Source organism: Giraffa tippelskirchi, chromosome 9, assembly GCF_054371585.1.
Source record: "Giraffa tippelskirchi isolate mGirTip1 chromosome 9, T2T-mGirTip1v1.2.pri, whole genome shotgun sequence".
Lineage (NCBI taxonomy): Eukaryota > Metazoa > Chordata > Mammalia > Artiodactyla > Giraffidae > Giraffa > Giraffa tippelskirchi.
Window position 1 is genome coordinate 101204663 of NC_137283.1, and position 8422 is coordinate 101213084.

The window sequence follows — 8422 nt, forward strand, 5'->3', positions numbered from 1 at the left end:
TAGATCAATGGAACAAAATAGAAAGCCCAGAGATAAATCCACGCACCTATGGACACCTTATCTTCGACAAGGAGACAAGAATATACAATGGAGAAAAGACAATTTCTTTAACAAATGGTGTTGGGAAAACTGGTCAACCACTTGTAAAAGAATGAAATTAGAACACTTTCTAACACCATACACAAAAACAAACTCAAAATGGATTAAAGATCTAAAGGTAAGACTAGAAACTATAAAACTCCTAGAGGAAAACATAGGCAAAACACTCTCCAACATAAACCACAGCAGGATCCTCTATGACCCACTTCCCAGAATATTGGAAATAAAAGCAAAAATAAACAAATGGGACCTAATTAAACTTAAAAGATTTTGCACAACGTAGGAAATTATAAGCAAGGTGAAAATACAGCCTTCAGAATGGGAGAAAATAATAGCAAACGAAGCAACTGACAAAGAATTAATTTCAAAAATATACAAGCAACTCCTGTAGCTCAATTCCAGAAAAATAAACGACCCAAGCAAAAAATGGGCCAAAGAACTAAACAGACATTTCTCCAAAGAAGACATACAGATGGCTAACAAACACATGAAAAGATGCTCAACATCACTCATTATCTGAAAAATGAAAATCAAAACCACAATGAGGTACCATTTCACACCAGTCAGAATGGTTGCTATCCAAAAGTCTACAAGCAATAAATGCTGGAGAGGGTGTGGAGAAAAGGGAACCCTCTTACACCGTTGGTGGGAATGCAAACTAGTACAGCTACTATGGAGAACAGTGTGGAGATTCCTAAAAAACTGGAAATAGAACTGCCATACGACCCAGCAATCCCACTACTGGGCATACACACCGAGGAACCCAGAATTGAAAGAGACATGTGTACCCCAATGTTCATCGCAGCACTGTTTATAATAGCCAGGACATGGAAGCAACCTAGATGTCCATCAGCAGACGAATGGATAAGAAAGCTGTGGTACATATACACAATGGAATATTACTCAGCCATTAAAAAGAATACATTTGAATCATTTCTAATGAGGTGGATGAAACTGGAGCCTATTATACAGAGTGAAGTAAGCCAGAAAGAAAAACATCAATACAGTATACTAATGCATATATATGGAATTTAGAAAGATGGTAACGATAACCCTAAATGCGAGACAGCAAAAGAGACACAGAACAGTGTTTTGGACTTTGTGGGAGAGGGCGAGGGTGGGATGATTTGGGAGAATGGCATTGAACCGTATATTATCGTATGTGAAACGAATTGCCAGTCCAGGTTCTATGCATGATACAGGGTGCTCGGGGCTGGTGCACTGGGATCACCCAGAGGGATGGGATGGGGAAGGAGGTGGGAGGGGGGTTCAGGATGGGGAACACATGTACACCTGTGGCAGATTCATGTCAATGTATGGCAAAACCACTACAATATTGTAAAGTAATTAGCCTCCAATTAAAATAAAGAAATTTATATAAAAATAAAATAAAATAAAGTATCCAAAAAAAAGAGAAAAAATTTGAATTTTAGAGTTGGCAATTTTTCTAAGTCAGCAACTTTTGTTGGATGTGGTTTTTAAATATATCCAGAACTTGACTACTTCTGACTTTCTCTGCTACTACTATACTCAGCCGGAGAAGGCAATGGCACCCCACTCCAGTACTCTTGCCTGGAGAATCCCACAGACGGAGGAGCCTGGTAGGCTACGGTCCGTGGGGTTGCTAGGAGTCGGACACGACCGAGCAACTTCACTTTCACTTTTCCCTTTCATGCACTGGAGAAGGAAATGGCAACCCACTCCAGTATTCTTGCCTGGAGAATCCCAGGGACGGGGGAGCCTGGTGGGCTGCCGTCTATGGGGTCGCACAGAGTCGGACACGACTGACGCGACTTAGCAGCAGCAGCACTATACTCAGCAGAGCCACCATCATCTTGCCTAAACTATTGTAATGACTACCAACTCTCTTCCGATCTACTCTCAACACAGAAACAAACTGACCCTTTAAAAACTTAAATCAGGTAACACAACATTGTAAATCAACTATACTCCAATAAAAGCCTTTAAAAAAGAATATGAAAAAGCAATGAAGTGATCTAAAAAATGTAAATTAAGATACATATCACTCTACTATTCAAAACCTTTCAATAACTTCTCACTTAAAGTCAAAGTCCTTACAATGATCTACAAGGTCCTCATATATGGTCCCCAGTCATTTCTCTAATTCATCTCTTACTACCCTCCTCCTTACTCCCTTACTCCAAATGCTACTCTTTGCTATTCTGGATGTTCTCTATTCAAGCCTTCCTTTTTTTTTTTTTAAGTCTTTATTGCTTCAGTTTTATGTTTCGGTTTTTTGACCATGAATCATATGGGATCTTAGTTCCCCAAGCAAGGATCAGACTATGTGCCCCGGAAGGCGAAGTCTTAACCACTAGGCTGCCAGGGAAGTCTCCCTCTTCAAGCCTTTGTAACTGGATCACTCTTTCCTTCCATATCCACAGGCTTCTCTCCCCCACCTTTTTAAAATCTTTGTTCAAATGTCTCATCTTAGCAAGCTCTTGAATGACCAACTTGCCTTACCAACTCTGGAACTTTCTATCTCCTTCCCTGCTTCTTTATTTTTACAACCTTCTTAATATCTTCTAATATATTATAAAATATACATTTTCTGTAATTACTGGCCTCCTCCATTAAAGTGTAAGCCTCAGGAGGGATGGATTTATTTTTCTGTTTTGCTCACTTTTGTTTCTCCAGCACCTATGCTAGAGACATAGAAGACACTTAATAAGTATTTATTGAATATGAATATAGCATAGGCACAGTTTAATATGCCTTTTAACCAAGAAAGGAAGGAATGTATAAACAAATGAAAAGTAACTTTGATCAATTGCCAGGCAACTGAGACTATTTTAGATAAATTATACCTGAGAATAGAATTGTAAGTATAACTGATTCAAGTTCTCTCTACATTTCTCCTAAAGCACTGAGTTGCTGCAAAATCAGTTTATTTACCTTTGATAGAAATGGATAGTAGTTTATCAGCACATGAGTGTTTATGTTTCAATTTTATTCTTGTTTCCAACTCTCATTTTATACTTTGTACATTTAAAGGATAATATACATTTATTTCTACAATGTTTGAGGACAAATTGAATGGATTCAAAGAGCTAAACGATGCTGGTCAATCTAACCAACTAGGATTCTATATAGCAGTCATAAGTATAATCGCTGTCTTTCTTAGTAAGATATCTGTTTCACTGTCTTTTTTAATCATAACAGAGAAGATTTTTACCTGTTTGTTTTCAATAGTTCTGTTATCTCTTTCTATAAGTAAACTTTGAAAAAACCCTTCAGTGATTGCTTGCCAACAGAAGCAGCTAGATCTGCAATAATTCACCAACCTGGTTTAACCAAATTTGTCTGCCTTTGTTTGAGGGATTAAATCTGTTGATTATCTGGAATCTCAAGGGAGAAAGAGTTGAGCTTGTCTCTTACACTGGGTCCTATTTCCCACTCAAACTCACCAACCTCTTTACTTTTGCCTATGTTGATGAGGAACCTATAAAGGGAAATACCCCCATTCCTGAGTAACTTTGCAGTTTTTCCACTGATGAGCTGTTCATATGACAGAGTTCTGAATTTCTTTTCTACTTACTTATCACTTATTTCAGCCTGTTCCTGTTAGTGATTTGAATTGAACAGCTGCATGAGTAGCACGTATAAAAAGTTATTTATCCTTAAAACACTCACATATGACATTCACAATGTGAACTACAAACCTGATGGAGTATGTTGAAAACAACAAGTCAGTAGTGAACAGTCTGTTGGGGCTACAATCAGCCAGGTGCTTACTATTTCAGCTCATTAGGAGTGGAAGGCGGAGAATGAATAAACAGGGGAGCAGGTATCATTGACTTCAATACAAATCTTCCTTCTGTGATCACAAACCAGAGAAAACCAATGTGAACTTGGGAGTTTCTATTTTTAGCTTTTTAGCTGCTTTTTTTTGTGGGATTCACCAATATTCAGCTTTCAGAGTTTCTATGGGTGCTGTAGATTTCTAAAGCTATGTGCACCCAGTCAAGAACAGCAATCTAAACTGTAGCCACCCATTTTTGTCCTGTTTCAAAGTATTCATTCATTTAACCAACAGCTTGTTATTGAGTGTCTACCACATGCTGGGCCCTGTATAAGATACTGGATACAGCCAAGTAACCTTATGGACATAATCTCTATTCTTGTAGAGTTTCAAAATATAATGGAGGAGGTGGACAGTAAACAAATAACTAATGGTGAGAGATATTAATAAATACCATGAAGAAAATGAATAAGTTCTCTAAGGAACTCACACATTTAAAGCCAAAACCAAATTCAACAGGTTGAAAATACTCTAGTGTCAACCTCAGTAGGGTAACAAAAAGTGATCTTCAGACTTTTTCAACTTTCAGCTCAACAGAGCAACCTGGGTAAGAAGGAATAGGTTTATCACTAACATAAGCATTGTGTGCAGAATGTTTACTAGGGAATGTGGTGATACAGGAGCACAGTTTAGAAATTCTTGAAGAAAGTTTATTTTATAAATTAAGCATTATTTATTCATCATAGAGAAAAGAAAGTTTGGCGCTTGTCTTGGACTATATATGTGCACATCAAAAAACTGAAAAGTGAAGCATTCAATCAGCCAATTGTATCAACAGCTTGAAAGTAGTGATTCAGCAGAATTGTTTTTTCAAGGAATTTATAATTTAGCTTGATACTGAAAATGGCTTTCAAGCATGTGCAACTTAGACAAAAGATGAAAGCCTTATAACTTTTTTATAACTCCACTGAAGATAAAATATAATTTGTAGTTTGGGAGATTCAATTAACACATAAAAAGAAGGCTGAGACAGTGATTGGATACTGAGGCTAATCCTTTGGGATTTTTATTTCCTTGCCTAATTTACAATTAGGGCTGAGCTGAGTGAAAGAAGTATTTGTATAACTGGAACAGTATATCAGAGTTAAAAGAGAAGATGATGAAATACTATAATACCATTTCATGTGAGACTGTGAAAGGTAGATGGCAACCTAAATTACTAAAGTTCTCCTCTTAAGAGAGAGAGGGGAACACAGACACACCCTCAAATTATAACAAAGTATTTGTTTTAATAACAGCATTTTTGCATGATTGGCAAAAAAAAAAAAAGAGAGAGAAAGAAAATGAAAATAGCTTTGCAAAATGAGCACTTGGTCTGTTATGTTTTGAACTAATGAAACAGTATAGACTGTTTCTGCTGCTTAACTTCACTGGGAAACAGCAATCCTTCCCTTCCTTTTGTGGTCAGAAAGGTAAGTAGTTTTTCCTAGGGTGGTGATCTAGTTGTGATCTGCTTTGCAACTGATGAGAAGTACTTTGTGGGTCTTTTGACTGGTGGTTTTAAATGATGACTGGATATCAAGCAAATGATGAAGTTGTTAGTGGAAGATTAGTGAGAATGATTGGAGGTACAAATGGATAACAACAAAGGCAGTATCATTATCTTGGAAAACATTCCCGTGTTTCCTGGGAAGCAAGGCTCCAATCAGTTCTGATAGACAGTAGTGCTTAACTTCTCTGCGGGAAACAGATTCTGAGAATCTGATAGAAGCACTGCCTGCTCTCCCCCCAAAAAGCACACACATGCATGTCCACTCAAAATTTTTATACAATTTTAAGGGATTCACAGACTTTCATAGATGAACTAGGGTGACCTGAGTAGGATAATGTCCCCTATGTTGAACATTAAAGAACACTAACTTTCTAATGCTAAATCTATATATTACACACAAACAAAATGCTAGGAGAGAAATTTCAATTACAGGCAGGAGTACAGCAGATGGTGTATGATGGAGCAGAAGTGTTGCAGAGATAACTGACAATTCAGTGAGGAGTACGTAATGATGGAATACAGACAAGGTGAGTAAACAAAGAGGAACAAAGGAACTGGCAGATGAAAAATTGCAAGAACACCAAAATTTGATAATCTTCTTAAGAACTAACTTTAAAATTACTTACATATTTGAAATCCAACTACTTTCAAAATTTGAAATTCAAATACTTACATATCTGAAATCACTCAGTCGTGTCCAACTCTTTGCGACCCTATGGACTGTAGTCCATGGATTATACAGTCCATGGATTTCTCCAGGCCAGAATACTGGAAAGGGTAGACTTTCCCTTATCCAGGGGATCTTTCCAACCCAGGGATTGAACTCAGGTCTCCTGCATCGCAGGTGGATTCTTTACCAGCTGAGTCACAAGGGAAGCCCAAGAATACTGGAGTGGGTAGCCTATCCCTTCTCCAATGGATCTTCCCAACCCAGAAATCCAACAAGGGTCTCTTGCATTGCAGGTAGATTCTATACCAACTGAGCTATCAGGGAAGCCTGGAAATCCAACTAAATGAAATCAATTACTTAGCTATGCAGCTAACTAGTTCCATTGGTGATTTAGGCCTCAACCATCTAATTTTACCTCTAGCTGAAGTTTGCTGTATTTTGTGATGTACAATACAGTGGTATCCCTCTAGCATCCAATGCTGCTTAAACATCATATGCATTGATAATTTGATTTTTGCAAATGGGCAATAATAGTAATAGCCCATCTAAGATGCTGATCATTTCTAGTAACCACTGTAGCTCAGATTAGCTTACTGGGCTGCAGCGACTCACCCTATCAAAGTGCTATAAACTAATGATAACGCAAAGTACCCTTACTCATTGATTTTACATCCCTTACTGTACTTGTCCAAGCAGGGTAATGGTGTCTTTATGAGAATTACTTGGCTAGTGCTATCACTTCTGTGCTATCACCTTTAAATAATATTAGGCAGATATCTCTTCACATAGAGAAAATTTCAAAGAAATATAGAACCTTGAGATCAGAGGAGGAGCAAGCTAGTGCCATCAGTAATTCATCTCATTGGAAATTTTTTCCAATTTTTATCTTTCAGAAGTAGTTAATTAAAAAAAAACTTTTAGAATAGTAGTAGTTATTATTGTAATTTTTAAGTCTTTTAAAATTGCATAAAATGTATAGTAACTTTAGATTCAAAATGATGTTAAAACTTTTGTCCCTGGTCCGAAATTAAATCTTGATAGTAATGGAAACTACAACAATGAAGATAACATGCCCAGTGAAATTCTGAAGTAATTAATATACCCTTATCTTTCCTTATGCTGAACTTAGTAATGGATTTACATTCTAGGGAGACTATAGCCAGCTAATGGTTCTATCACAAACATCATCATTTCCACCAGGCATGCATTTAAGATATTTGAGAAAGAGCTTTGAACAATGATTTACTTAGCCAATTGTGGAAAGCACTCCATATTTAGGAATTAATAACTTTCAGTTTGGTTTTAGGAAGGGACAGGAGGGAACTGCTATGTCCTGAATGTTTATATTCTCCCAAAATTCAGATGTTAAAACCTAAGCCTAAAGGTGATGATATTAGGAGGTGCGGCCTTCAGGAGGTGATTAGGTCATGAGAGCAGAGCCCTCCCAGTTGGATTAGTGCCTATATGAAAGCAGCCTTGAGAAAGCTCCCTTGCCCTTTCTGCCATGTGAGGTTTATAGCAGGCTCTCAGCAGACACTGAATCTGCCAGCGCCGTGATCTTGGACTTCACAACCTTCAGTACTTTGAGAAATAAGTGTTTGTTGATTCTAGGCCAACCAGTTTACAGTATTTCTGTGACAGCAGCCCCGATGGATTAAGACAGGAGCCAATTACTGAGTGCCTACTAGAATCGAGGAGCTTTATAATTCAATTCAGCTCAAGTTTCAGAACATATCCATGAGACAGAGTATCTTATCTGTTTTATATATGAGAAAATTATTGTCCAGAAAATTTCAGTAATTGGCTCATGGTCACATGCTAAGTGGTAGGCAGAGTCAACCAATCTGTCAGTTTGCAAAGCCTGAGCACTTTCTGCCACATGACACTGATTTTCTAGCACAAAGTCTTTTGAAACTTTCTGTTTTTTTCTACCTTCATAAGGCTCCTTAATAGAAATAGATTTTCCAACTTAGATTAAACTGAAAATCAAAAATACCTAAATGTAACTGAATTTAATTTTTTACGTAGAGTTTTTCTGGGAAAATAAATTTGGGATGCTATTTTTTATTAACTGCTTTGTAGCTTTTGTGCCTTGAATGTGATACCTTTGAAAATGCATAGCTGTCCATTTCTGAAGCGAGAAAATGTTCCCAAACTGCTCCTTCTTAAAGATTCTATACCCCACTTCAAAAGAAACACCAACATGACTCACAGCCCTTGACACGTCAGAGGAGTAAAAGATGCTATCACAGTGAAAAGCTGTGTATAAACACACACATTATAAAATTCTATCAGCTTTTACTTTGTGTTACCCCTGTCACACATCAACAGTGGGGTG

General features: G+C 37.4%; 1 protein-coding gene across 4 annotated transcripts in view; it reads right to left on the reverse strand.

Annotated features, from left to right (window-relative positions):
• The window catches only part of RFX6 (regulatory factor X6), a 120624-nt gene that overhangs the window by 87290 nt on the left and 24912 nt on the right, over window positions 1-8422 (reverse strand). For all 4 annotated transcript variants that reach the window (XM_081529570.1, XM_081529568.1, XM_081529567.1 and 1 more), the window contains exon 2: window positions 3783-3937. The gene's annotated coding sequence lies outside the window, so the exon portion shown is untranslated. The remainder of the gene's footprint in view (window positions 1-3782; window positions 3938-8422) is intronic.